This window comes from Piliocolobus tephrosceles, chromosome 2 (genome assembly GCF_002776525.5).
Source record: "Piliocolobus tephrosceles isolate RC106 chromosome 2, ASM277652v3, whole genome shotgun sequence".
NCBI classification, from domain to species: Eukaryota; Metazoa; Chordata; class Mammalia; order Primates; family Cercopithecidae; genus Piliocolobus; species Piliocolobus tephrosceles.
In genome coordinates, this window is record NC_045435.1 from 143,503,693 (window position 1) to 143,524,976 (window position 21,284).

Consider the following 21,284-nt stretch of genomic DNA (forward strand, 5'->3'; position numbering starts at 1 on the left):
TAGTGTTTTTCAAACTGTGGTTGGGCTATATTAGTGGGTAATGAAATCAATTTAGCAGGTTATTACTTTTAAAAAAATGAAATAGTACATAAAAGAGAACAAAATAGGGTAGAGTTCAATGGAATAGAAGGTATCCAAGTGTATCACAGGAGTAAGAATATTATTTTGTGGAACTTTTGTTTCAGACATATATATATATGTATATATCCCTACATATTTGTGTATGTATGTGTTACAGATTAAAACATTATTTTTTATTGTGGATCATGGTCAAATAATTACTGCTGGGAATTTAGTACATTAGAGGATTTTTTCCCAATTTTGTGAGTATATTTTTTCCAAATGCTGTTTGTTTCTGTTTGAACGGGTCATACTTCAGAATTTGATGTAGAGGGGAGCAGGCGAAGTCTTCATGCTGAAGTAGAGAGTAATAATTTTCTTGTTGATCAACTACAAGTAGAAAACAAACTTGACGTATCCGAATCTGTCTCTATTGTGGTTCTGTGTTGAAATTACATGTCTTTTCAAATGTCAGATAGAAAACATCCCAAAGAAATAAAATCACCATAGTGACATTCGAATGCCAACCCAAAAGTCACCATCTTTTAAAACACAGGTGGCTTTTGGCAATACTATATACCTACTTGCCAATGATTGGAGTTCAGAATTTACCAAGCAATGAAGTCACTCATAGTTGATTGTGATGACATGTGCTGGTTTTAAAACTTTACTATGATAATTGGATAATAGAGTAATTTTTCACGTAAACACAGTTTTCCCTCCTAATTCAGCTTAGTTAAAATCTGTGTCAATTGCTTTGAATTAACATTAAATAGATTCATGAACTTGCATAAGACCTAGTTAGTAATCCAGCTGTATGTGATTAAATTTCCCACATGTGGGAAATATATATATCAGTATGTAATACGTTCTGCCAAATATACCCATTCACTGGTACTAGATCTTTATGAAATGAAAGAACAGTCAATACAATAAATATTAATAAAAATGCTAGCGCTAGAAAATGTCTTACAACAGCGATGACATGTAAGTTTCTTCTTAAACTGGTTGGCAATGCCTGTCTGGGTGCTATTTGAGAAGGATTTAGAGATTGTGGTTGGAGTCAGCAGTAAAGAAAGACTGCAATTTGATTAGTTGTGTGGTGAACATGGGAGAAGGGCAGTGATGATATATATGCTTTATGTTTATCTTAGAACTTTCTAATTTAGTAAATTGTTATGGTATCTTGGAAACGGGAGTTGATTTCTCCATTTTATAGAAGGAAGAAAAAGAATAACAGATGGGTGTTGCCCATAGTTAAGCCTTTCAGTACTCTTGGGCTTGTTTTGTTTCTTTTCAGGTTCAGCTAGATTATGTGTTTAGTCCATGCCTCATAAATGTTTCCATTTTCTCCTTTTTATTTCCATTACCACTGTTATGTTTTTGATCCTCATTAAAGAAATTATGATCGAAGCTTTCTAGATGATTTCCTTGCTTTCTGGTGCTTAAACAGTTTTTATGGGGTCAGGAGTCATAGACTCCGCTGAAAACCATGCAACAGCTATGCACCATCTCTCAGGAAATTGAATGCTCGAAAAAACTTCTACAAATTACTTAAGGAGGGTTGTAAATTCCCTGAGGTCTGCACTTAAATTAATAAACCCTAGTCTAGTTTGTCGTTCTCTAATTGATCCTTCAAATTTCTATCAGGCTAATATTCCTAATGCACAACTGTTATTATATTATCCTTTGCTCAGAACCATCAAATTTCCCATTGCCTTTAGAACAAAAGTCCAATCTACTTGGATTAGGACCGAATCTTTCAAGCTCTAGCACTATTTCTGCCTTTGCAGCCTCATCACCCATTCTCTACCTCTGTTTCCCTCTCCCAAACACACAGCCTTCTCAGCCAAACCAGAATACTTGCTATTCCCTGCATTTCACTCCTACGGTTGCTGTAGCCTGAGCATCCTTTCCCTCATTTCCACCCAGTTGGGCCCTTTCTAACCATCAAGCCCAGTATCTTTTCTGATTCTGTTGTTTTTAAGGATGTCACACAAAGCACTGAGCAACACCTTGTATGGTACCTTGCACAGCATGACTGTGTATTCACCTGCTTGCCCACAGATCCTCTGCACGCCCTGCCTCTGTATTACTGAGGGGCTGCCTCCTGAGGTATGTGCCTCCTCTGGGTTCAGCCATTGGAAGGCCTTGGTGGAAGATCGGAGGATTGAAGGAAGGGAGAAGCCAGGGTATTTCTTCTCCACTCTCTCTGCCTCAGACGATATCTCTGACAACAGTTGTGTCTCCTCTGTGGCTTCAGTTCCTACTGGAATCGCCAAATAAGCTTTCAGTTTCTGTTGAATGACCCCAACTCAGGGCTCCAAAATCAACACGTCCATTCTTGTCTCGATAGCTTAGGGGTTTCCTGCTGGATGCCTCTTCTCCCCTGTTCGACTTCACTTCTTTTCCTTCACTTACATAATCAATCCCCTGCATTATAATCTTTCTGTTTAAATACTTCAGCCAGTTTATGTTTTCCTGGATAACCCTGATTCATACAGCTGGCATTTGATGGATATTTGCTGAATTTTATTACCTAATTTTAAATCATTTTTTATGTGGGTATCTCTCTTTTTTTTTTTTTGTGAGTGCAACAAGGATAAGTCCTCTATCAGTTATCTAGTACATAATGACATTATTGGGAATTACCAGGGATAGTAACAAATTACCACAAAACATAGTTTGAAATAATTAGCATTCAGTAGCTCATGAGTCTGAGAGGTGGCTGGCTGATTCTGCCCATCTTGGGTGAACTCACTCATGCATTTGTGGCCAGCTGTATGTCAGCTAGGTGACTCTGCTCATCCTTGCTGGGCTGTCTTATATGGATGGGACTTGGCTGGTCTAGGCTGACCTGGGGTGGCCTTGGTGGAGACAACTGACGTGAGTCAACTCTGCTGTGTGTTTCTCATCCATAACAAGCTATCTAAGGCATATTCTCATGGCAATCATAGGAGAGCAAATTTGTTATGAGCTGGGCATGGTGGCTCATGCCTATAATCCCAGCACTTTGGGAGGCTGAGGCAGGCAGATCGCTTGAGCTCAGGAGTTTGAGACCAGCCTCGGCAACATGCGTGTCAAAACCCCACCTCTAGAAAAATATAAAAATTAGCTGAGTGTGGTGGTACACGCCTGTCATCCCACCTACTCAGGATGCTGAGGCAGGAGGATCGCTTGAGCCCAGGAGATGGAAGTGTCATTGAGCCAAGATTGTACCACTGCACTCCAGCCTGGGTGACAAAGTGAGACCTTGTCTCAAAAAAAAAAAAAAAAAATTGTAAGCAGGGTAGATTTCATGTTAATTGTTTTACCACAGAAAGAGAGGAAAGGAAAAGAAGGAGAGGAGAAGAGAGGAGAGGAGAGGAAATAAGGAAGGGAAGGAGGAAAGGAGGGAAAAAAATAGAAAACAAAAAGATATTGACAAAATTCCCAAAAGCAAAGCCAAAAGAACAAGAATTTATTTCTCTAGAAGATACAATGTAATGGCTTATCAATAAGAAAATGTCCACCAATGTAGCAGAAAACATTGGGCAAACCATTGAAAGGAAGACAGGAAGGAAGGAAGGAAAAAAAGAAGGAAGGAAACAGAGGGAGGAAAATTCATGCAATAAGAAATACAAATAACGTTTAGAGATATCAGAAGATTCACAACTTTACTTATCCAAGATATATGTGAACTCTAACTAGGATTCCATTTATCTGCTATCAAGTAGATAAATATAATGTTTAATAACATATTAGCAAAGCTATGGAGAAACAGGACTTTCAGACATAGACATAAATTGAAACGACCTCTATAGAATCTAATTCGGAAATACAATCACAATGTAAAATGTGCATTCCCATTGAATGGCCAATTCTATTAAGATTTGTTCTATATTTTAACTTGTATGTGTGAGAACTGGCACTTGTACGATGCTATGCTTTGTAGTCCTATTTGGAATAGCAAAAGAAAAGATTTCACTGGCCTTCAATAAGTGTGATATTATGGAATACTATTTAACTGTCAAAATAAAACTTTAAAAGAATGAATAAGCACTTTACAAAAAAATTAAAAGGCCACTAATACAATGCAATCAGTCTAGCTCAGGCCTCATATGATTTAGTGAGAAACCAGAGATGAGAGAGAGAGAGAAGAGGAGGAAGAAGGAGGAGGAGGAGGAGAAGGCATTAATTTTGCTCTAATATTAACCCTTTTAAAATTGAATTCATTTAAATTAAACCCTTTAAATGCTTTGCAATAAAATATGCATTATGTATTTGCTAGTTTGTTCTGTGCAATTTCATTCATACAAAGTTACTGTCAAAAAATAGGTCAAGTAAAGAGCCATTTATAAATAACGTATTAGTAAACCAAGTTAAAGGGACTTTATTTATCCTTTAACCTTCAATTTTCACTAATTGGGAGCAGTCATGGGAAATGGTGCCAACCTCACCTCAGGTCAGATGGCTTAACAAAATGAACTGTTTCATACCCAGAAATAACTATATTCCAAATATAAATATGAATCAGTTACAAAACAGATTCCTTTGAAACTACAAAATAACCACACTGTTAATATATTTGTGCCCCTATGAAAAATGTGCAAAGAACACACATTCTGAACTAAAGCTGTCCCAGGGAGTGATTCTCATTTTTGCTTTGAATCTTGTGTAAACAAAACTGGGCAGTCTCCTTTGAGCCACGAACAAATTCACAGTCCCTGAGTTTTCTAAAGAGAAGAACTGAGAATGGGTATGTTTAAGTTGGAAGGGTTTGGGGCTTGAACTTGCTGCTTTAAATTTCCTTCATCACAGGGAAATCACTTTCAATTTGTCTACTTGAAGAACTCTAATTTGGTTTGTTCTCAGTTTGAGGCATACCATGAAAAAGACGCCGCATGTTTGTATTATAGCAAAATTTGGAAGCCACCTCAGTGACAGTGTTTCATTTTCTTCTTCGCAGTTTTATCTTTAAAACCTAAATCTGTTCTCAATCATTTAGAACAAGGCCCATGACATCAGACTGCCTGGGTGTGATTCTTGGCTGGCCTCTTCTGCACTGTTTGACTTTGGGCAAAATGCTTAACTGTTCTCCTCTCCTTTCTTCATCTGAAAAACGGGGCTATTTATAATACTTACTTCATATGGTCATTGTGAGGATTACCTTATGTGAAATTAGACAAAATAATTAGAACAACCCAGTTCGTATTGTGTGATTAATAAATGTTGTGTATACAAACGCTTATTAATTATATGAGAATTTTTGGGTTTTTCACAGAGTCAAGTTCAGATATATTGTTCAAAGCCAAAATCAAAATTACACTCTCAAGAAAAATATATTGAGGTCCAACTTTTGCATTCAAAATATATATATAAATACAGTTTTGTATTTATATATTAATGTCGGGGCAATGGTGTATATGTACACATAATTGCCATAAAGTCATAACAACTGCTACAAACACAAGCCTTCCTGGCTTTGTTAATGTAGTCTTTGAGAATCCTTTTTGAATAAGCTTCTTAATTGCCTTGGTCTTCAGCCGTGCACTATCAGAGTTCCTGAATGTCAGCCAAATGGTCAGGTGAAGTTAAAGGTTTTGGACTTGAAGGTTTATGAAATGGGCGGTGCAGAGAAATTTTGAAGAAAATAAATAAATATAACTCCAAAGTCTTCCTTAATGTTGTTTTAAAAGGGAAGAAAACTAGTAATAAGCAAGTCGATTTTAATAAATATATTTTTCCTTTTAACATACTGAGTGTCCACTTCATGGAGTCGTAGGGTGGAGGAACCACTGCAGAAACAAGACAGGGCAGCTTCTTCAGAAACCCAGAGTCAAGAGCAGAGAAAATCTGCTTATGCTCACATACATATGCACACCCACACATAACCAACAATCAGCTTAATGATATAACAAGGGCTTTTATGTAGCCATAAACGTTGGATATTGGGTGAAAAGCCAACAACTGAATATATATTTACTCAGTTGTGTGGCAGTTAAAGGAAATGAGCTGGTATAGATCAGCATGGTTCAAGACCACATCCATCATATTGAGTCAAAAATGTAGAACGAAAGATACACAAACAGGGATTCATATCATATAGGTAAATTAAAAATACACAAGCATTGTTCATTGCCGTGGATATGCATTTATGTACGTGAATGTTAAAAAAGAAAAATAGTGGTCTTGAAAGATACAAACCAACTCACAATCTGGGCATGGTGTGGGGTTATCAAGGAGATTATACCTATGCTCTAATTTTTCTAATTTACAAAAAGGCATTCTTCATGTTATTTTAAAATATACCCTTTTTTAAATTAAAAAAATACAGCATACATGACAAAATGTTAGCAATGGTTTATATTTTGGGTAGTGGGAACCCAGACATATTTTCCCTGCTAACTTCTGTTTTTCTAAAATTTCTGCGTTATTCACAACAGCAACAACAAAACTTGTAGGACTGCAGTTAGTTAAAAAGCGGCTTCTCGCTTGCCATGCAGACAGCCACTCAGCAACATCCTCTGTGGCATAGCAGGTGTCGTGGTCTGTTTGGCTGCCTTTCTCATCTTGTTTGTACCTGGGAGAAGTGTTCACCATATGATTGCATTTAGCACAATCTAGACAGTTCCATGGCTTCATGCTCAGATGCATACCCTGATGGAGAACCCATCGCTTCCCCACAGGTTTCATATGACAGTGTCCCACCCCAACGGCTCAGTTGCAGCTTTTATATGTTGAGACCTATTCCAGGAACTATCCACTGAGATAAAGCAGGATTCTCTTTAACACAGAGTGACTAAACAGTTTGAGGTTCACATTTGCCTTTTATTCATCTTCACAAACTGCCAGTCCAAAGCTCTTGAGTCTTGTCCCTAAAACTCCACAGAAATGCAGATCTCTGAGATTCACAAAAGTTGTCCCATGCCTGTGATGTGTTCTTACAGTCCTTGTGTTAGAGTCCCTTTCCCTGAAACCATCTCCCCTTTAGAATAAGATTTTATCTAAATCTATTTGCATTTATTCAAAATCAGAGACAGCTCTGAAACCAGACCCTATTTAAACATAGAAATAAGAACAGTTGTAGATTAATCAAATGTTGGGAAACTTTAAAACAGCAAATTATATTTATCTTCTGCGTTTCCTTTTTTCCAGATCTGCGATTTCCTTCTGGTTGGCTGTCCTGCGTGGGTGCCAAGTTCCACACATGATTTAATGAATAAGAAGGTCAGATGTCAGCTTGACTATTTGCAAACTTGCGATCTTTGCTATTAATTGTCCCTTTTTAGCATTATTGGAATTATCTCCTAATGTGTAGTGTTGCTGCTGTTGTTATTTAATGTAGTTTTGAACTATATAGGTATTCAGAAGAAATATAAAGCATTAAATGAACTAAAAACATAACAGAAAAGCAATGCTACTAATTTACTCAAGAAGAGTAATAGGGTAGTGAGAGAAAAGAGCCCATTTTCACTTGTTATACCAGAAAATTATTGTGCTCAGCGAAGATCCAACAATCCTTTCCCATGTGTCTTTTCCTTGAGTGGAAAAAAAAAAAAGGCATGAGAATTACATAACCTATTGGTTCCAGCAAGTCAGATAAGGTACAATCACCTGTGAAGTAAAGATCCACTTGACTAGCAAATCTTCTGAATTCGCCTTTCAGTCCTGAGTTATGTGGTCATATCAAGCAACCATTCAGATCACTGGGTTATAATTTAGGATCCAGTTTGTTTACATTATTGTAACAACACAGTTTCAGTTTATCTCTGCATATAAGGTTGTGTTGGAACTTTCCTTTCTGTGTTTATTATTTTTAGCAGTTTAAAAACTAACCATGGAAAAATGGCTTTCTGGTGATAAGGAGACATTCAGGCTTGGCCAGGGTCTGGCAGAGTCTATAGAAAGCTCACTGGCTGTGGGAGCCCGGCCTTTTGAATGCTGTCTTTGTGCCTCCTCTTGCCCATGGCCTCTGGCCTATTGTCTAGGCGCCTGGGTTGGGGTGGTGCTATCTGATTGTAACCAGTACTAGTATTACAGCACTCAGTGCCCAGGCCCTCCCTTGGGCCCCGTGTCTGGCTGCCTCTGTCTCCCAGCCCTCCCTAGAGAGGACCAGCCACAGTTCTCATATCAGAAAACACTGTTTGTAATTTATAGAATGTTCAAGAAAAAGAGATCACTAAGAATCTTCAAGACCTATGGTTCTCTAAGTTTTTTTTCATCTTTACAAACAGCCCTCTCCTTTTCCCAGTTGAAATATTTCAGTGGACCTCAATTTTTAAAGCATGAAAAAGGACAGCTGTTCTGTTTAAAGATGAGAAGGCTCCTGCAACCCCAGTCCTCAGCCTCTTCTTCATCCCACCTCAATCAAGGTGACCTCAAAGGTCTTCCATTCCCACCAGGAAACTGGGGGCACCTCCCAATACTTGCACACTCTTTTTACAAGGCATTCTCCTCAGATTTACAGATTTACAGATAAGGAAACTAAGAAGAGATTTCTATAAATGCTGAAAACCTGAGGCATTAGACACAAAAGAATGAACACTGTATTAATTCATTTTATATAGTTCTAGAAAAGGAATAACTAATCTGTGGTGATAAGAATCAAAATAGTGATTACCTTGGGGAGAAGAGAAGATTGGCTGGCAAGGGGCATGAGGGAATTTTCTGGAGTGATGGAAATGTTTATAGAACCATGGGCTATGTGGCATCTGTTAAAACTCACCTGTGCATTTTACTTTATATAAGTTGTACTTCCATTAAAAACAGAAACAGAAAGGAAAATAAAGAAAAAGTAAATTAGGCATTTAGTGAATGAAAATACTGTAGCCAAATATTTGAGTTTGATCAATTTCCTTAAAACTATGTGGGCTGTTTATTGGATCCGGTCTAAAGTCATTACACAGAGTTTCTGAAGATTGAAAATCATGCTGTTCTAATATTTTTTGTTGAATAATCACCAAATCCAGAAAAATAAAAACTCTCAAGGAATTCCAAACAATGAAACCTATAATGTGGCTTAGATGTGAGACCTGGGAGTTCTGGGACTAGAGATTCAGAGGACAATATTTGATTCTACTGACCACAGAGGCCAAGAATCATTGCCCTCCCAGGGCGTAGCTCCCGGGAGGTGTAGAGTGGCACCATATTCCAAATGGGGTCCTCTGAGCTTCTAAGGCTCTGAGAAGCCCCTTAAAAGTCTCTGCGGGGAGGAGTGCTGGTGGGTAGAGACCATCTGGGTCACCACCCAACATGCAGCTGGACTTTTATCTGTTTAGGTATTGGGCTTCTCTATCCGCTTCCATGTATATAAAGAATTCCATAAGTGAGAAACATGTGACAAATGTTACACATGTTGTATACCCATTCTGGTGTATATTCTTTCCTTAATGAGCCAGATGACATGGAATTCTACCCTTTTAACTATGCTGGACTTTGCCTCCTAAGATTGCATAGAAAGACATGGTCCAGATCTGGCACATTCAGGATGGTTCTGCAGGGTCACACTGATCTGAACTTATGCTAAGAGTTTTGGATAGTCTTAGCTTCAGCCGCTCCCCCAAAAGAAATGTCCCTCCTGAGCCCCTTTCCAGAATTTCAATGCAGTTAGGAAGACTGTGGAAGAGAGGAAAGATTAAAATAAGCTTGGGGCCCTCTGGAGGCGCTGAGCATGTAAGTGGTTGTCGTTGGCTCTCCATCCAAGACCATATTGCTCATTGCCTAGGGAAATGAGATGCCATAGTGAGGCCCCATCCTGCGGGGGTCCCAAAGATGCCTTTCTTTAATTTGGGATTGTATGTTGTTCAGTAATCTCTACTTCACTGATATAAACCTCATTTTTATCATGCATTACTTTAACATGTGCTATTAACAATATTCATCAAATTCAAATTCTTCATAATTTTTTTAATCCTCTGCTCCTACTCGTCTGACTGCTTTTTAAATGCCCTATAAAATGCAGGCTTCTCATATATCTTAGCAGAGTAGAACTTCTGATGATTGAGGTTGAAAGACAGGCCTTCCGTGGTACCTGTCAAACAGGCTACTTGCAAATTCAGTCTTTTTGCTTTCAACAGGCATCAAGAACTATCAAATAATGGGCCCTGTACCTGTGTTATTGCAGTAGGGCATTTTGACCCTCTAAAAAGCACCTTCCTTGCCCTGAAATACTTTGAAAAACTTCATTTAAATTTTGCTATTGTAAGTTTTAGAAGTCAGGTAGGTGGCTCACGCCTGCAATCCCAGCACTTTGGGAGGCCGAGGCAGGCAGATCACAAGGTCAGGAGATCGAGACCATCCTGGCTAACGTGGTGAAACCCCATCTATACTAAAAATGCAAAAAATTAGCCAGGCGTAGTGGCGGGCACCTGTAGTCCCAGCTACTCGGGAGGCTGAGGCAGGAGAATGGCGTAAACCCGGGAGGCGGAGCTTGCAGTGAGCCAAGATGGCGCCACTGCACTCCAGCCTGGGTGACAGAGCAAGACTCCATCTAAAAGAAAAAAACAGAAGAAGAAGTCAGGTAGTAAAGTGGAAGGTAATTATTGTGGCAGAAATACAGCTAAGGACATAGGCCAGGGCAGATGGGACCCAGGGGCCAATTCTGCATTTTAGAGCCTGATGAGTGAAATGGGACTGGGATGAGCAAAGAAAAGGGTTTTGAAAAGGAAATGATGATGGCGTTAGGAAATGGCAAGAAAAATTCACGTGGAGCTGGAGAAAGAAGGATTTGAAGATGCTCAAATGTTCCAGCCTTTGAGGCTGCATAATTTTGTTCAGAAGGGACAAAATGTCTACTACTTGAGTGATTTCCCAACAAAGAGCCAAAGCCTATTTCACTCACAACACAAATCCACATTAACACAAATTTAGTTCACTAATGAAGCTTTGGTAAAACTGAATCATCCATGAAAAAGAACACTTTAAATAACCAGGACATTTTTTTTAACCCACACATACTGTGCTTTGCCTGCACATGCACACAAATTTCCTGATCAAACCAAATTTAATTTAGCAAGAGACTTTTCTCCAACCAGTTTAGTTTAATGTGCATGAGAGCAGAAATGAAATTACACAATATAAGAGTTTGAGCAGAATTTGCTTTTTTGCAATTCCATTTGAAAGGACCTATTTCAAGTCATTAAGAGCCAATTTAACCAAGTGGAAAATATCAAGATATAAATCATAAGTCTTCTCCATTCCAGGGACTTTGGGCAACTGATCCTCCTAGAGCCAAAGTTCTTGAAATTTATTTATTTCTTTTCTCTCTCTTGTTTCCTTCCTTGGTCAAGTGGCTAATGTAACATGTGTGTAGTCAGATACCAGTTATTCATGAGAATGGGAGGGTAACATGTCGATCGTTAAAGCCCAATTTATTGACATTTTTCCACTTTGTTTTAAACAATATGCATTTTCATCCACCAAACTGCTTGTAAGAGCTGTTCACAAGTTAGAAAATATATCCAGGTTTGAGGGTTTTTTGTTTGTTTGTTTTTGTTTTTGTTTTTGTTTTGAGATGGAGTCCCGCTCCGTCCCTCAGGCTGGAGTGTAGTGTGGCATGATCTCCGCTCTCTGCAAGCTCCGCCTCCCGGGTTCACGCCATTCTCCTGCCTCAGCCTCCTGAGTAGCTGGGACTACAGGCGCCCGCCACCAAGCCCAGCTAATTTTTTGCATTTTTAGTGGAGATGGGGTTTCACCATGTTAGCCAGGATGGTCTCGATCTCCTGACCTTGTGATCCGCCTGCCTCGGCCTCCCAAAGTGCTGGGATTACAGGTGTGAGCCACTGCACCTGGCCCGGGTTTGAGTTTTATCTCCTTTTCCTTTCCCCAAATGTTTTCCCTAGTGGTGCTATTGAGCTATTAACAATTAAAAAGCAGGTTGAAAGAAAAATAACAAACACCCCAATGTGTATATTATTTTTATTCCCTGTTTGTAGACAAAGAAACTTGGGTTAAAATGGTTAGGAGCAATGCCTAAAGACTTCACTGTCACGGTGGCCCGGCTGGGCTTTAACTCAGATGGTTCTATCCACGAGCCCCTGTTCTTTGGAAGAGAAGCAATAGATCAAAGTATACCAACATAATACATTGGCTAAATTGGAGAAATAGCTAAATTTGTGAAGAGATCAAAGTATTATTTGGGGCCTGCCCATAGTGAAAACCATAAAAAGCAGTGACTTAAACAGACAAAGATTTTCTTCTCTAAAGTAGGGGGCATGGTTCTATGGTCAGTAGGGACTCAGGTACCTTCTATCATTCTGCATTGCTCTTCTTAGCATATGGCTTTATCCTCAAGATTTCCTCTTGGTTCAAGATAACTGCTGGGGTGCTAGCCTTCACCTATAAATTCTAGACAACAGCAACATGGGGGAGGGGTAGAAAAAGGCACCCATTACTAGCTGTGTTTTTCTTCTTTAGAGGGTCTTACCAGAATGCCCATCAAACAACTTCTATCTACAATCTCATCTACCCACTCATAGTTGCAGAAGAAGTGGGAAAATGTGGCTTGGTACCTTGCCACCCAGAATGAAAGTGGGATTTGGTTGTGAGGGAGCATTGCGGAGACACCTGGCAGACTTGGTCACATTTAGTCAGCTACTGGAGGAAGTACAGAGAGGAATGGTCAAGGTGGGGCTTTCAAGGGACTGATCTTGTAGCCAAGTGTATGATGGATAAAAAGTGCAATGATGAAAGGTGGTTTTGAGTGTGTGGTTTGTGGTGATAAGCTCGATATTAGTGAGATGGTATCAGGGATAGGAGGAAATAGATGCATATGATCAAATTTGTAGAAAATAGATGCATATGATCAAATTTGTAGCGTAAATTGACCAAGGAGAATGTGTTTATTCATTAGCTGCCATCCAAAACTGTGAACTGTGTTTAAACACACACACACACCACATGGAGGTATGTGTATGTATATAAACACACTTTATATTTGTATATAAACACACTTTATATTTGTATGTATATTCATACACACATGCATACATAAAACAAAAACAACGATGTAAAACTTTTTCTAGGGCTCCAGAACAGCAATAGCAATGATTTCAAACTTTAGTATCCCTTAGAATCACCTGGAAAAAAGAGGCTAAATTACCGATTTCAAAAGAGAATGTGAGAAAGACAAATTGTAAAGATGACTAGGAAGTCATCATAAGAAGCCAAGATGGAGAAAATAGGAAAGTCAGGATGGGGAGGAAATAGTTAAGTTTTGTTCTCCCTTTTCCCTCTCTTATTCCCTCCTTCCCTGCTCTCTCCCCTTCTTTTCTTCTTTCTTTTTGTCTTTAATCTTTTAATTTTAGGAGGAGTCGACTTATGAGTTTGGTAATCATATTTTCATAAACTTATAGGCCCCCAAATAAGAAAGAAATTAACACTCAAGTCATCATCACTCCCTTTTGTTAAGCCATAAGACAGCAGGTAATGCCATTTTACAGATGACAAAATCAAGACTCATCTATGGTGTTGACAGTTGAAGCCAGCTCTTTCAGAACTCCTTATATCCAAAAAAAGAGCATAGCTCTTTTGGAACTCTTTATATCCATGGTGCATGATACACTGGCAGGCGCACACATCCCTTGTGTGTGTAATTCACACAAAAATGACCAAGTTTTTCAGTACAACTTTCTTGGTACTGTGTGTTTGATACCCTTAGCTTCAAGGCAAAACCTACTTTTTATTTTAGCTTTAACAGTCAGCAACAGTTAAATGAGTATAACTTGGTTTTCTTATTTTAACCCCCTCTGATTGCATTTTGTAAAGCTCATGTGAGCCCTATTTTTTCCCACCAAATGCTGGAGAGTGGAAGGTTTGGTTGGCACTGCCTGCTGGCTACTCCAGGTGTCTTCCCATGCAGCTTGCTGGGGCAAGTGTTGTGATTTCTGCTCTGACATCCTGGACAAAGTCTCTCATTAATAAGTAGATGCCTACACACTTACGTAGTACAAGTATAAAAGCATGCATGGGAAAAACACACACCAACTGTAAAACAGTAGTTAGCTTGGTGAGAGATGAGAGAGAGTGGAGAAAGAGAGATGGGTTAGTAGTGTTTTGCTGTTTTATTTCTTTTAGGGTGATGGATCAAATACCCACAGATCTGAATGGTGGGTACATGGGTGTCTGTAATATTGTTTTATATACCTTGAATGTGTGAAATGCCTTATACTTTAAACTTTTTAAAAAATTAAGTAAATGACCTTCTTATAGACAAAGTGATTTGAACCCTTGAAAGAAATCTTTACTTTCAGTTTTGAGCAGTCTAAGATAGTGTTTCTCAAAGTAAAGCATGTGTTAGAATCATCTAGAGGGTTGTTGAAACAGTGTCTTGGGTTCCATTGCCAGAGTCTCTGATTCAGTGGGTCTGTAGTGGGGCCTGAGAATTTGCATTGTAACAAGTTCCCCAGTGATGCATGTTGCTTATCCAGAGACTACACTTTGAGAATCACTGGTCTGAAAGAATTTTTCATCAAGACAACTAGAGTCTTGTTGATTGCTCACTTTTTCATTCATTAAACAAATGTCTGTTGTATAAATGTGTCTATTCCAGCACTTGAACTGGGCCACTTATTGTGCATGGATGTATAAAGATGATCTGTCTATGGTGGAAAGGATACATGACTGTTCAATGCAGTTGTGCAGGTTGGACACTGTGTAAATTGTGCCTACTGGAGTACTACAGCTTAGCTAGACGTGGCAGTCAAAAGAATTACCAAAGGAACAAAGCAAGGTGTGCACAACAGTATAATACATGCTATGATATAAATATGCATGATGTTCTTTGAGAGATCAATAGAACAGTGAAACCCAAAAATGAATTGGGGGCATGGAGTCAGGCAAGGCTTCCTGGAAGATAGGATACCTCAGTTGAGTCTACACAGGTGAAGAGAAGTTATCTGGCCAACAGTAAAGATATAGGAGGACAGGCAGGGGAAGTAGAATATACAAAGACATCAAATGTAATTTGTAAAAAGATGGTAGTAGATGGAGTTTAAGAACTCAGACTGGACCAGGTGCAGTGGCTTATGCCTATAATCACAGAACTTTGGGAGGCCAAGGTGGGAGGCTCTCTTGAGGCCAGGAGTTTGAGACCACCCTAGGCAACATAGCAAGACCCCATCTCTACAAAATCAAAAAGTTAGTGGGGCACAGTGGTGCATGCCTATAGTCCCAGCTACATGGGAGGCTGAGGTGGAAGGATACCTTGAGCCCAGGAGTTGTAGGCTGCAGTGAGCCATGATCATGCTACTGCACTCCAGCCTGGGTGACAGAGGGAGACCCTGTCTCAAAAAAAAAAAAAAAAAAGAAGAAGAAAGATTCATGCTGGCAGGACAAGAGAGTTGACCATCAGGAGTCAGATCATGAAAGTCTAAGGTGTTTGGATATTAATCTGATAGCAGTAGGGAACCATTTTAAAATTTTAAACAAAGTAATGGTTTGATCCAGTTTTATATTTTAGAAAGAGTCACATCACACACCAGGGCCTGTTGTGGGGTGGGGGGCTGGGGGAGGGATAGCATTAGGAGATATACCTAATGTAAATGACGAGTTAATGGGTGCAGCACACCAACATGGCACATGTATACATGTGTAACAAACCTGCACGTTGTGCACATGTGCCCTAGAACTTAAAGTATAAAAAATAACTTAAGTAATTAATTAAAAAAAGAAGAAGAAGAAGAAAGAGTCCTATAGGGCAAGGAAGACAGTCGGGTTGGAGGTGAGATTGGCCACAGTGGACCACACCAGGTAAGCAGCTATTCATTAGCCTAAGTATAAAATGGTGAGGGCTGCACCAGGGCAGTTCCAGTGTGAATGGAGAAGATGGATGTATTCAAGAAATATTACAGAAGTAGAATTGACAAAGCATGGGGATTGACAGAATGTGGGAAGCAAGAGAGAAGCTATCAAGGATGAGTCCTGGGTTTGTGTCTTAAGCAGTGAGTGTAAGTAGGTGACATTCACTGAACTAGGAACACAAGGGAAAGAGATCTAAGGGCTGGAATAGGGACTGGAGAAGGTGAGTTTGGGTTTGGACATTTAGAGTTTGAGGTATTTGTGGAATATTCATGTGGCGGCATCAGATGCTCACGGATATTTCCTGGGCTGCAGACTTCAGTTTGGATGATATCTAGGTATTAATCACTTGTCTTTATATATTAGTATAAATATTGCTGCAGTAAATATACTTATATATACATTTTGTCTTAACTTCTGATTATTTCCACAAGAAGTGTTTCTAAAATAAAGGCTATTGATAAACATAGTAAAATTATTTTATAAGACGTTGTGTCATTTTATGCTTCCATTAGCATTGTAGAAGAGTGTCTGCCTTCCTACAACCTCGCCAACATTATTTAATCTTCACACAAACTGGAAACCCCAATAGTGAGGTTGCTTTAATGTATGCTTTACTGATTATTTGTAAGGCTGGACATTTTTCACTTTTTGTTGACCTTGATTAAAGGATTATTTGTTGATGTCATGCACCCATTTTCTATAGGATATTGATTTTTTAAAATGATTTTTAAGAACTCTTTTTTTCTTTGTTAAGGATATTATCTCTTTGTCCATCTCATGCATTGCAAAGGTGTTGTTCTAATTTCTCATTTATCTTTGCTCTAGCAGTAGATAGCTGTTCCCTCTGCCTGGAACACTCTCAGATGTCCCACCAATATGCCTGTCGGGCTCACTCCCTCACCTGTTGCAAGTCTTAATTTGAATTTTATCCTCTCATTGAAGTCCATTCTATTGGTCACTTCAGATCCCCAACAAGGACAGCTCTTGACAGTTCTGATCCCATAGCATCTTTCACTTTTTCACATAAAATATAGTTTATTTATTTTGTTGTTAGTTTCCACCCACTAAAATGTAAGCTCCTCGAGAATAAGGACACAGGAACCTTTGTCTGTTTTATTTACAGTTATATCCCAAGTACCTAGAATGGTGCCTGGCACATGGTAGGTGCTTAGTATCTATCAGTTAAGTGAATATTAATTGCTTTCATGTGGTCATTTTTTGTCCTAGGGTTTCAAATTTTAACCCATGTAAATGTATCCTTTAGGATCTGATTCAAATGTCTGGTTTATTCCATTGTCTACTGATGAATGATTTAAACCCGTACCATTAGGATTTTCCAATACTCTTACAGCAACTCTTTGATTGAATTAGAAACAAAATTCAAATTTCTTAATTCCTAAATATATCCATTAGAAGTGGGAGAATGGGGGTGGCAGGGCCGGGAGGTCCCTGAGCATTTACTTGGGTGAACAAAATAGTTCATCAAAAAATGTTCATCTCTTTCACAAAATCGTCTAATTACCTACTTTATTCTAAACACAAGTTTTTGTAGTTGTTCATTCCTATGTTATGTTGACTTATTTTATGAACACTCTCAATGGCAACCATATAAGAAGTCCACTCTAAACAATGGACAGCTTTGGCAGGGAGCAGTGGCTCACGCCTGTAATCCTATCACTTTGGGAGGCTGAGGCAGGCAGATCATGAGGTCAGGAGTTCGAGAGCAGCCTGGCCAATATGGTGAAACCCTGCCTCTACTAAAAATACAAAAATTATCTGGGCGTGATGGCATGCATCTGTAGTCCCAGCTATGCAGGAGGCTGAGGCAGAAGAATCACTTGAACCCAGGAGGTAGAGGTTGAAGTGGCCTGAGATTGCACCACTGTAGTCCAGCCTGGGCAGCAGAGCGAGACTCCGTCTCAAAAAAAAAAAAAAAAAAAAAAGAAAAAAAAGACTAGACAGCTTCTAGTGAAGAAACCATACCAAGGCCAAACAATTTCTGGTTTGGGAGTTTGCTTAATAATAGAGGAAACAAGTATTTACTAGCTCCCTTTGGGAAAACACGTTGTCAAATAAATATTTACTAAGCTTTTCTCTATGCAAAACACCATGCTATGCCAGTGGGAGGTATGAAAAGTGCAGCCAATTCCCTTAAGAAAGTTGTAGCTGGCCAGGAGCATTGACTCACACCTGTAATCCCAGCATTTTGGGAGGCTGAGGCAGGTGTATCACCTGAGGTCAGAAGTTCGAGACCAGCCTGGCCAACATGGTGAAACCCCTTCTCTACTAAAAATAGGAAAATTAGCCAGGCCTGGTGGTGGGCACCTATAATCCCAGCTACTTGGGAGGTTGAGGCAGGAGGATCACTTGAACCTGGGAGGCGGAGGTTGCAGTGAGCCGAGATTGCGCCATTGCACTCCAGCCTGGGCGACAGGGTGAGACTTCATCTCAAAAAATAAAAAGAAAATTGTAACTAACTGTGGTGATGGAGGTGGGGGGAGATCAGGATACATATTCACAAAAAGGTGAACAATCATTCTTGTTATTCATTATTATTTATATTTTGGCAACTGCAAATGAATGGGGCAGATATCACAGATTCAAGATATTAAGAAGAGGAAAAGATGATGGTGGATTGCAGTGATCTATGAATCCTTTCCTGAGGGTATTAGAATTTGTATCAAGCCTAGAAGAATAAGAGGACTTTGACTTTTATTAAAGAGGAGAAAGGGAGAGGCAGAGAGGGAAGGCTATCAGTCCTGAACCCCATTTTCAACATTTAGCAGGTTTTGTTCTCATATTGTTGTTTTCATTATTGAAGGCAATGGGTGGTATCATTTCTGGACTGTTCCTATATTATGATTTATTACATGTTGGAAAATTTTTTATTTCTACCTCAAACATTTGGCACACTAACATACCTTTGAAATTGACATTAATCAAGGAGGAAAAACAGGCAGGGATTGTTATATTTAGACTGATCATCAAAGACAACAGCAAGTGTTCTCCTTGCTTTTTTTAAACAGAGTCTCTCATTCTGTCACCCAGGCTGGAGTGCAGTGGCATAATCTCAATTCACTGCAATCTCTGCCTCCTGGGTTCAAGCGATTCTTCTGCCTCAGTCTCCTGAGTAGCTGAGACTATAGGCAGGCACCACCACACCCAGCTAATTTTTGTATTTTTAATAGAGATGGGGTTTTGCCCTGTTGGCCAAGCTGATCTCGAACTCCTGACCTTAGGTGATCCATCCGCCTCAGCCTCCCAAAGTGCTGGGACTACAGGTATAAGCCACTGCCACTGGCCTCTCCTTGTTCTTTTAAAACCATTTGCAATTAATAGAGAGCAAACCAATTACTTTCTTTCAGTGCTGTTTTTCTTCCTTTGAGAGGAAGCATTTAATATGACAGGCATCATGCCAGCCATTAGTTATCAGTGTTAACAGGGTCTGAGGCAGCAGTGATGAACTACCTATCTCACTTAATCTGGGGACCACCATGTAGTAATAAGCTTAACCTTTTTCCACCAGCAAATCTTTCATGAGAGTGATTAATAAATAATAATTTCATCTGATAGATTATGTATTTGACTTCTTTCTCTTCTGCTGCTGCTTCTTATTGTCTGTAAAATGCTAAAAGACAGACAGCCAAAAGCAAGAAGCAGGAATTTAATACAAAGTCTAAACAGATAGACCCTGACTACATAGGAATCTGCTGAAATTATCGATTTTATTGATTTCATTTTGATGTTCCCATTTAATCCAAAATCCTATCATACATATTTTACAATTCTCATTTAATCCTAAATAGTATAATACACAGTTTTCAGCAAGTAGATACAGCACTGCATCTGTTCATTGTAAGAGCATTTACCTACTTAAATTTCTGGCAATCAGGAATAAGAAACAAAGATTTGAGCATATCCCATTTAGCAACCAACAGATTACATGGACCTTTAGTCTTCTCATTTAAGCTTGGCCTTGGTTCATTTACATCTTGGATGTGTGGACTACAATTACGGCCACGTTACTAAATGATTTATGTTTTTATTTAATATGTTGTGAATGAAAAGTAACTGTTTTCTCCATTAAAATTCAAAGAGAGTAGAAGTTGAAGGTAAAAAGTTGATGTGTATGCGGTTTTCTGTGAAAGATTAGATGCAGGACCGTGCAATAAAGTGAACGTGAGACTATTCCCACATATTGCTCAGCCAGAGAAAATACAAGCTTCTATAACAAGAAATGACTTTCAGTAGAAGGATCTAGATAAGCCATTGCCTTGATAATAACAATGGAAAAGAAAACAATTCACAATAGTATTCCTTTGCACCTGAGCAACTATACATTGAAGGAATCAGCTTTCAGTTCAGAGAGGAAATGCTGAAGAGAGATCGTAATGCCCCAAGATGTACAGACCCAGAGATGAAAGCTGCCGTCCAGGCAAAGAAAGGAGTTCCAGGAGTTCCTCTAAAAGACTTAAACACTTTAATTACCCTAGTGAGGGGCCATAAAACAGAGATGGGTGGTGGTCCTGGCCCAAAGCAAATACAATAAACTCTTTGTTATTTGGTGGATATAGATTATATTAAACAACAACAACAAAAAAAGATACTTAAATCATTTACTTACTTTTCCCAGGAACTTTAAAACCATTACTGCTTTCTACCTTCATTTGAATCTATGGAAACTATAGTTTTAATTTGAAAGAATAGAATAGTTTAAGTTTCTACTACTGGTTTATTTTCCTGGCTAAGTGACAAAGGGGACAAAGTGAAATGTATACCTGTATCATTGTTTCTCTCCAAATCCATTTTATAAAAGTTCATTTTTTCTAAAAATTTATCTCTAGTTTCTTTCATTATAAATATGCCTTAAAATATATTCACAATTCTAATTTCTACTGGACTTCTGAGATTATCTTATTTTTCTTGGCCTTATACTATAACCCAGTACTGTCCACTAAATATATAAAATGAGCCACAAATCCAGCTCGCATATGTAATTTTAAATTTCCTAGTAACCACATTTAAAAAAACACGTGAAATTTATTTTAATAACCACATTTAGAAAACAACAGGTGAAATTTATTTTAATACTACATTTTCTAACTCAATATATAAAATAGTATTCCAACAAGTAACCAGTAGAAAAATTATTAATGAGATATTCTACATTCTTTTTTTCATGCTAAGTCTTCATAATCTAGAGTGTATCTTACACTTACAGCACATCTCATTTGAACTAGGCAAGTATGAAGTGTCTAGTAGCTATGCGTGGCTAGTGACTAGTGGCTACAGTTTTGAACAGCACAGCATTGATTCTAGGACAATCATTCCTAACATTTTGGACTCAGCGTTCTTTAGGGGAACCTTATGAAAACTGTTGACCTTCCTCCCAGAAAAAAAAAAAAAATACATTAGCATACAATCCCCCATAAATTTTCAAGGAA

General features: G+C 38.7%; 1 protein-coding gene across 17 annotated transcripts in view; it reads left to right on the forward strand.

The window, feature by feature from the left end:
- Positions 1-21,284, forward strand: part of THRB (thyroid hormone receptor beta) — a 370,384-nt gene that overhangs the window by 153,793 nt on the left and 195,307 nt on the right. For all 17 annotated transcript variants that reach the window (XM_023207293.2, XM_031935260.1, XM_031935261.1 and 14 more), the window contains one exon: positions 7,198-7,269. The gene's annotated coding sequence lies outside the window, so the exon portion shown is untranslated. The remainder of the gene's footprint in view (positions 1-7,197; positions 7,270-21,284) is intronic.